Source organism: Harpegnathos saltator, unplaced genomic scaffold, assembly GCF_003227715.2.
Source record: "Harpegnathos saltator strain DR-91 unplaced genomic scaffold, Hsal_v8.6 scaffold4, whole genome shotgun sequence".
Taxonomy (NCBI): Eukaryota; Metazoa; Arthropoda; class Insecta; order Hymenoptera; family Formicidae; genus Harpegnathos; species Harpegnathos saltator.
This window is the reverse complement of record NW_020230205.1, coordinates 853,219-863,788: the sequence shown is the minus strand read 5'-3', so window position 1 is coordinate 863,788 and position 10,570 is coordinate 853,219.

Genomic DNA, 10,570 nt, shown 5'->3' with positions numbered 1-10,570 from the left:
AAAACTGCAACTTCAATAAAACTATTTTTTAAATTTATGATAGGTCAAAAAGTATTAATTTCATGACATTGTAGGAACTGCATTTGAGAAACAGATTATAAGCGTAAGGGAGACAGTTTCATAGAAAAAGCACAGAAAAGCAAATAATGATTTTCAAATGAAACAAAATAGTATTAAATATCATACTTGAGTCGATTAATAATAAATTTGTTAGGGATATTACCAATTTGATTATTGGAATACTCATTTTTGTTTCATTTGATCAGGCAACCAACTTAATTTGAGAATCTTAAATTTTGTATGTATGTGCATGTATGTGTAAATTTTTTATGATACATCAATTAATAAACATCTAAAAAATAATCGGAAGCCATGTCATTGTAATAATATGTAATAATATTTATTACAATATATGGTAAAATCATAATTTGTAAATTATCATGATTTCTATGCCATTAGCAATCATAAAATCTAACCAAAGATTTCTGATGTTGCGCATTTTGATTTATTAAAAATGCTTATTAATAATAAAGTAATCTTAATCCTGTAATTACCGATATTATTAAATATACTATGTGGTGCACGCAGGAAAATATTCTGTAGTGACAACTAGAAATTTTCTGTTATTTTCGGTTATTGTAACAGAAAATTCTATTTCGCAAACCGAAAAACCATTCACATCAACAATTGCTTTCGATTGATGGAATTAAAATTTTCGGTCTCGGAAATATAGTTACCACAGCAGAGTATTTAGTTACTTTCAGAAAAGGCGTAGAACTATATTCGTATATGTAAAGAGAAGCGAAATCTCAGTTATCGCGACCGAAAAAGATTCGTTTAAAAAAGTTGAATGACGCTGTCAATGATGTGATTTTGAATACGGTCGCGCAAGTATTTTCCGCCTTCACTTACGCACATAAAGATGTTCTGTTCATTCGTGTGAAGAACTTGTACCCTTGACAACATTAATATTCGGTTCAAGTGACCGAATATATTTCTGAGACAACAGAAACCTTCTGACAGAATTTCTAAATTGTGTTACAACTAAATTTTCAGTCGATTCCTGGGAAACGGAAGGTTTCGGTTGTCGTAACTGAAATTCAGTTATAATCAACCGAATAGTTTTCTGCGTGTAAAGAAAAATGAATATACAGTGAATACACGTTAACAAATATTAGACGGATTAAAATTATGAAATTCAGCGTCATCTTTTTTGAATTCCAAAACTGGAATTTGAAAAAGAAGTAATAAATAAAATGAATCATGCTAAAACCATATACATGCGCGCAAATGAAATCGTGAGGTCGGATGTGAAACAAGACTTATCAAATAATATATTTTTTCATAGATTATTAATTGCTGAATTATACTCATAAACGAATTTCTTAACGCCTTTCTTATATTTCTTAATGCTTTTCTTATATTTCTGAATAACGGAGTATTTCTTGTCAAAACTTCTGACTTTCAAAACGTAAATAGCCATTCACTCATTATCCGTATAATGATACCAACACCCGAAGAAAAATTAGTATTTTATGAAATTGATATTGTAAATATAATTCAATTCCGTGTATGTATATATTACTGTAAAGAAGTTCTATTGCAACATGATCGGAATAGTGTTTATATTTCGTATATTACTGTCTAAGTGTCGTTATTAACGTTTTACATTATAAGTGAAAACAAAAACTGTGTTTACGACGAAAATTTTGGTCATTGTAGTACAATAGCAAAGTGTTTATCAATAATTTCAATATATTTTATGGCATAATATTATCCTGTAGAAAATATACTGTCATCCATTCGAAGTAATTTGATTATTATTTTAAAGTCAAATATTTTTTTAATCTCTTTAAACACTTAAAAATATATAAATTAGTTTTAAAAATTATACTCAATTCTATCTTTCTGTAAGGCACATTGTAAATAATTCGAAATGATAGTATATATTTTTACCGGAAAAGAATTGAGGAATGACCAATAATAATTAGGACACAATTGCACCGTGACTAAATCGGAAATTGTACTATTAAGCAAGTAGTAATCAAATAATTAATGCACAGAATCGCTGTGACGATATACCAAAACAATACTACTAAATATAAGAAGTAATATTAAACTTTAAGGTATAATAATACCTTAAACAACCGAGTTCGTGTAATTAGTAGAAAGTAAGAAGTAAGTGTATGAGTTTCGGAAATGTTCTGTAAGTGTGACATATTATATCCTTTGCTATAATTATTAATTGTATATAGCATTGTATGATAAGCACCTAACTGGGCACACTCCGATGCTTATGTTTATATCGCTCGTAAAGATTGATGAAATACACAATCATGAAGTGAATAAACGAATAAATAAATGTTTCGTAATTTACAAAAACATCGTGTTTTTTTTTTTAATCATGTTCTCTTATATACCCGAATTAACGATTATTTACTATATTTTTATATTGTAGCATTTTTTTACCTTGAGTCATTTTCTGTGCTTCGATATCTTTACAATTCCTCTAAACTATTTATTATTCTGTCAGCAAACGCCGCTAATCAGCTAAGGCTAGCACAATTTGTTATTTTAAGTTGACATTATCTCTTTCTTATTATGTATATTCTCATTATCTTATATTCGTAGTTTACCGTTTTCACTCTAACCATAACAAGAGTTAAACCAAGACCAATATTCTACATAAAATAAATTAAACAACAATAAATAAATTGTTCACATAGATAACTTTTTAATTGATATTTCTTTACAAGCGCAATAAAGATAATACAAAATTTCAATGCATAATCGAGCAAGAACGATAAAAAATTATTTGTTTCGTTATTAAATAATTTAGTTGATCGAGTTAATAAGGATTTATTTTATAGATTGGTGATTCAATCACTACAAAATACAAATTATTTAAAATAAGTTTTTTTCAATACTACGTTCATCTAAATTAAACAAGTATTTATAAATTTGTATCTTAACTTTGCACGACTTCTATAATACTCACATACACACATTTATACTTAATTACATATACACATATACATATATACATACACGCATACACCTAATATTTAATATATACTTAATATTTTTCATATTGATATTAAATCAATATTATTATATCATATTACATATATTAACATCCTTACATTGGCCAATTGTAGTGATTATGATCTAATGAAGACTAGGAATTTGTGAGATGGTCAACAGTATCATACCAGATATACTTCAACTTAATAGAAAAATGAGCACTCTTGAATGCGTACAATATCATAATTTACAGTTATCACAGAAGCATTATGGTGTATCATAGATATCCACTATTTCTTGCGCCCCCTCCTCTTTCCATATAATTGTGTGGGCGCCCATGCGTGCGACGTTGCCGTGGTGGCGCATGCGCGAGCATGTGCGTGATTGCCGCAGCCCGGGACAGGGGAAATCTCGCAGCAGCTCGAAAAGAAGGGTGGCACCCGGAAAGCGAATGGGGGGCCGCTTGTACAGCCCTGCCTCCGCCCATGGCATGAACATCCCAGCCAACTACCTAGATACGTTGCTACCAACCAGGTTCCAAAGTCAGACATGTCTGGTATAAGAGCCAAGATCGCTCCTTATATACGAATTTCCTATTAAACTATGAATTTTTTATGAATTTTTCACATATAATACGTAGCTATGCATATAATTCCTATTGGCATAATTTTTCACTTATTTAACAATATCGGGTTTGGCTTTTAAACAGAAAGCAAAAATTTAGCAGGAAGAAGGACTAAGTCATTTTCTCGATTGACCGCAGTCATAAAACGCTGTTGCATTTTATTCTCTGTGAGTGAGAAGTGATTTAATGAAGTGACTTAATGGAGCAACAAAAATAACTTTTACCAATTTTGCAAATCGATCAGATGTAGCATAAATAGAAAAGTAATGACAAAGAATTACGTCTGATTCTTATAGATTCGACTGAGTTTTTAATCGTATATACCTAATAATACGTAGTTTTGGAATACGGAATATGTGAAACGCACTGTATGATCTTTATTATATCCTAAAACGTATACGCTCTATCTATAACGCAAGACGATACGATCAACAGCAAGTTTCCTGCAAGCAAGCGGGAAGGAAGTACACAAGAGCCGCTAATTACCAAATCTATATACTGTTGTCTGCTCGTAGGTAGTGTAGATGAACCGTAAGTTCCGATGTTAAACACCTTCGCTAACTTCTCTTGGATGTGGATTAGCTGTAAATTATTGTAGACATTTTGGTCAGTCTATTGTTCCGAAGCAAAATTGATAACCGGGTTAGTATATTAGAATTACTAGCATTAAAAGTTACTTGCCTGAAGTTCCTGTGCAAGATAACCTCATCTGACCATGGTATTTCGTTACAATGAGGCGATTAATTTTTAGTTAATTTAAGACATGCAATAATTTTTTTATTAATTTACTAAGCTGCTCTTTCAACTGGGATATTATGCCATATTTTTTATATATTAGTTTGTTATTTTTTCCCGAAGGGTCATCCTCTCACCGGTTATACCGCAATTCGCGAGACACTCTTTGTATTTGCTTGTAGATATCTAGCCGACGCATTTCTTGACCTTCTTTCCGTCCACTGTCGTTACACCTACGCATCGCTCACCGTATTCGTTGCCTTAAGACAAATGATGCATATATGCTGGTCATTTCGCCCATATCCGCATCACAATCGCTCCGATCTACAACCTGTATAGCTCTGAACGTAAAGTGGGTGGTCGTGGAATTGCTCGTTTAGCGAGTGCAGAAACGGACAACGAGAATTTCGCACGAGCTGCATCGTATCTCGTATCTTTATACTATCATCGAAACTTAACCATTGCACGACCACACACTTCGTATTGAACAAATATTACTATCGATATGTATTCTCGAAAAGTTTAATAAGGACTTGCAGGTGATTCTTTCAATGCACGATTATTTTATCATGATGATAATTGAGAAAAAATATTAACTTAAATATTTTATCATGGACATTGCTCAAATAAATTAGAAATACAGTTAACGTAAAATTATTGAAATTTAAATATTACCAGAAATAACTGTAACATTATTTGCTAAAACAAAATTGATTTTAATAAAAATTATCAAGAATAATAATAAAAGTTATAACGAAAATTCTAAACAAAGAATTATATTGCATCACACTGAGCGATCACCGAGTAATTAAATATGAAAGTAAATTGTTTGAAACGTGGAGAGTAAAAACAATAAACCCTAATGTAGAAATAATATTTTTATGTAATATTTAACACATTGTATCAGACATGCCAAACGCATTTCTTAAAAAGAGTGAGAAGCGAGAGAGGAAGAGTTCGATAAAATTAAATTGCGGTTACTCACGTTTGAAAATTCCAAAAATGATATAAGATAGATCTAGTGTGAAATACGCTGGTCTCCATCAGATGTAATTGGAGGGGATTAACGAGTCACGACTCCATTTATCAGCCACCGTAATTACAAAGCATCTCTGCGTCCCACCTCCTGGACAAGCTACCCTCGCCCTCTCACGCGCTCACCGCTTCGCTTTCCGCTCGACGCTCGCTCTACCGACTGACTGACATTCCCCAAAGACAGTTTCGCATCTCAAATACACAGTCGCTTGTAACTAAAGATAACAGGCACCACCGTGTCATCGAAGGGCGCCGCCGTGAAATTAGATTTAAATCTGCCACACAGACGTCCTAGTAGACGTCGCGCGGAAATGTTTGATCTCTGAGCGCCATTAATTGTCGCTTCCCGTTGAATGGAGATCGTAAACGGATAAGGAAAAGTTTCGGGAGTATTACGAACGGATCCCCTGGTGGCTTATTTTGATTTCGAGAAACCAGATAATGAATCGGCTGCCACAACACGCAGCACGGTAGCGATCTGGCGACACGCGTCGATGATCGAATGGGAGGCACCAAAAACTGACACGGACGGCTACGTCCATCGCTGGAATTAATTAAAACGATCGGACCAAAAGAGGCATGTATTTTTATCTACGGCTACGTCTCGCGATGACGCGGTCTACCGCCGAGGAGCTAGATATGAAGGAGAAAAAAGAATACGCCGCTACTGTCATCACGTTCCACCGCAGATAATCTTCGACGCCAGTTTCAGTACATGATGTCGTATATTTCTTACCGTTACTTTCGTTACATCCATCGCGACATCTCATAAATATCACTCGGGTATGTAGTGTGACGATGTGAATGATATTAATATAAACACGTGATCATTAAGCTGGCACAGTTTAACGATCGCGACGAACTTCCTAACGAAGACGAGTTGTAAAATTTGAGTGGAATTTATACTTGAGAAATATAAATATATAACAATTGAACATTTCATCGAACCATGCATCAGCATAGTTCTTTATGATATATATCATAAAGAACGGTATATTTTCTGCTCCTTCGTGATAATGCTACCTCAAGCTCGCGCACCAACAACAAACACCACGAAGTGCCACTATTACGAGAAGCCGTCGACGGTACCTGTCGCTAGTCGCTACCTCTGTATAGAAAAAGAAAAAGAGAGAATGAGAGGAAGAGAGACGAAAACAGAGGGGGGAAGAGAAATAGAGAATGAGAACGACGGACTGGGCGGCGCAAAGGCTTCGGCTCGCAAGCCGCACGTTCATTAATCTTGATCGGATCAGTCGAGATAGCGGCGAGCTGTTTCGGAAACCCTCTCCTACCACCCTTCTCATCAAGTCCCCTAGTACCATCGCCTCCACCTTCTCCTTCACCTCCTTCTCGTCCTACGTATCCTTCAGCTTCTTTTTCTTCTGCTTCTCGAACTCTTTCCTACAGGATCCTGCCATCGGATCGGTTCACCCGAAAGTTAAGAGCGAGGAAACCTAGACGGAACAGATCGACAGTGCGCCGTAGCGAAAACGCCCAAAGATTTTAATTCCCGTCCAGACGCTGACCAATTTCCTTCGTTCGCACATCTCCGAATCCTCAGAATTCCCGGAATCATATAACCGTGTAACCAGATTCAGCTCACGGATCTACGCGTTTGTCGAAATTTTCAGCTACCTCATGCGACTGGCGATATGAGCTTGCACTCGTGCGAAATGTAAAGTCTAAAGCGTAAAGTAAGCTACGTTGATCACAGAAAACGTTATCTAACAATCGTTGTTATCTAACAATGTTCCATTTTTTCTTTTTATGAACTTCTTGTTACCAGTTGTAGCAACGTATAGCTGAAGAACAGATTAACCAGCCTCGAAAGTTCCTTGTTCAAAAATATATACTTATCATTTTATTTATATAACTTGCGACTATTGTACGATGCTTGTTCGCACACTATTTGTATATAGTTCTAAATATTAAAACATTTTGTTCCTTTGTTCTTTACAAACAAATCGAAGATATCGAAGAAACGGGCAGTTTACTTCTCGGCAGATTGCATACCAATCTTCCTTCCTATTCCCTGCTTATAATTCATTAAAATTCGTTTTGCTCTCTCGTCTGAAAACGTGATGGATCTTGTTTTCAATTTAGTAGAGCCCCAACTGCGACTACCATAATGCTCCGCACGAACTACTCGCGGAATAGCAATGAGCCTCTACCCTGGTTGACAGCGAACTATGAATTGTTATGATGATCAAAAAATTCATGCACGGAAATTAATTAGATTACAGTAATATTGAATATATCCGCTTCATTACCATTTGTTTTACAATAATAATAATAATAATAGATATCGATTAATTATTATTAATCTACAAGATGGAAAAGCAAAACTGTATTCATCGATTGATTCAATTTAGTCTTTTCGTAATAAAATTTTTATTTGAAGCTATTTTCTTTTAGAATTTTAATTTTCAATATTAAATATCATAGAAACTGTTTCGAATTATAATTTTGTATAGTAAAGATCACGCTCAAGTTTAAATACAAAATAAGATATCGATATTTTTTTCTATCTAATATTTATATACTCTCTGAGATAGTTGAAAAAAATTTTCAATTTTCATATAATAAATCAATTTTTAATGCTTATTTATGTGGTCTAATGGTAACAAATGCTTTATGTTACTGATTTCCTAAACTGTTTGTACTTTACTTAAGTGACCGCTAATAACACAGCTTTAGCCTGCTATAAGCATCCCTCTTCAACACTGGCCGAATTGGGTATTAACACCCTTCATGTAATTAATCCTATAATCCTGCAAATGTATCTTGTGCCTCGTGGTCAGAAAAGGAACAATATTCGTTTGGTACTTTGATTAAGGTTATTTAATACACATATATACATGCTGCAACAAATTATATAAATTTAAAGGATATTAAAGGCTTATGATATAATGTTTAAAACTTGAATATATTTAATAATTAATCGTAACAACAAAATACTCTTTGCGAATATCGCGCGATCAATTCTTTTTTAATTTGTAATGTTTATTTTGCAGCACAATTTAATTTCTTCGTCAATCGCATCCGTTAACAAATGGCTCAGGGTCATTGAAATCAACTCACGAAGTTGCCAGATAAAAAGGAACGCCGCACATTTTGTGACACGCAGAGAATCGCCATTTCGAGGTCCTATTCACAGCTGCTCTTTTTTCGTCCCACTCACCTTGATCCTTTGTAGCAGCCTATTTGAACTACAAGGCATCGACAATGTAGTCACGAGTTGCAATTATTCACGCTAAAGAAAGTCGTTCAAGAAATGCCTCAATTGACCAATAAAAGTACACATTACCTAACATAAAAATCCGAAATAGAAAATATCTTTTACGTTCCTTAATTCAACGAAACTATTATATTCGATTTTAATAATATGAATTAATTGATCAATATCTTTCCTAAATGTCTACATATATTCTATCATTAAATAATAAAGTTAAGAAAATACGCAAATTATAAAACATAAAGCATTCAACGTTACGTTTTTAAGAAAATATATAAAAATATATAAAAATAAACAATTTTTAAAGAAAAAGAGAAAGAATTGCTTCCAAATCAATTAATAGCACGTTTCTTCAGTATGACATCCAAAAATAGTAAGTCGATATGGTATGTTTCTCACGAGTCTTTCGATGAGGATTTCGCACCCCTCAGACACAATCAAGAATGGTTCCAGGGAACGCCCCAAACTATTTCGTTCGGCATGTAAGAGAGTATCCTGTGAAATTCATAGTTAGGGATTGGACAGCGTCGTGCAAAGGCAGGACCAATGTCCTTTCACCCTACTGTTTTCGTGCTTTTCATTTCTTGCATCCGTCATAGCTGACAAATGATAAATTCAAAAAGAATTCAATTCGTCTCGTTTTTCTTCGAATTAATTCTAAGAAATTATTAAAATAATTATGGTCTCGGGCCTCGGTTCGGTATAAGTTCTCGATTTCAGTATAATCAGTATAATCAGTATAATTCAGTATAATCAGTATTTTATAAAAAAATATATCTTATAATTCTCTCTTATATGTTCTTTTTCTCCCTCTACGCGTATGTAATAACAAGTAAATAGATTTTTCGTGTTAACGCGAGTGATATAAGTGAATTTTTGTTACGTGATAATCGACTAAGCACAGGTTAGAAGGCCCTTGTTACATCGATCGATTCCCCTTGAATTGCCAATTTTATCTTGTTATCCGGATAACGAACGAGTCCGTAAACACAGCCTGATAGACGCTTAAAACAAACCCTTAATTGAATTCACACTTAGTCACTCCGCTTCGCTCACAAAAGAGCAAAGTCATCCGATACAGATTTTTTTCCGCCTTCTACATCCCCTTGTTTTGAACAACCTACTGCATTGCTACTACTTAAGTGAGATGCGAAGTGAATAGTAAATTAAATATCAAATTGCTTCCTCACGTTATAGAAATCTTCGTATCTTTTATTTTATACCGCTCCGAATTTTTATACGTGTATTTTTTCGCGACTTGGCACCGATATGGTTCACCGATATAACACGACCAAACCCCGCTTTGCATTTAGATTAAATACAAATGTATACGTTTTCCGCAGGTATTAGTTTTGTTACGAATACGCTAAGAATAATGTTATTTTTAATATAAATGTGCTAAACAAAAATGCTCATATTATACCATCTTATGTATGCAGCATTCTACAAAGTCTTATCGTAGTCGCTATTCCGCGCCCTCCTAGCCGGGTCGTTACATTATTCATGTTTAATATCATCAAGTATTTCATCCTCCTGACTAAAAGCAACCAGCCAGCCACCACCGGTGGCGGCACTAATATTGCCAAGAGGGATGGACTCTGATGGACGGACAGCAACGATAACACCTTCGCACGGTATGTAAAAGAAGCTTTTTTCAAAGATCGCCACTGAAATATATTTAAACCTTTCTTGCTCCGCAAGTCATTGTGCGTTTTATCGTTAACCTTCAACGTTGATAAACTTAATCAATCACAATTACTGTCGTCCAGTTGCTTCAGTCATATTTGATCGGCTTGTAATTGAGATATTCACGAAAACAGTCGTAAATAATTGGATTATGTAAGAAGGATATCAAAACGTAAGGTAAGAGTTTTCATTTTGGTTCATAATAATAGGTAATTAATCAAATGTTACTT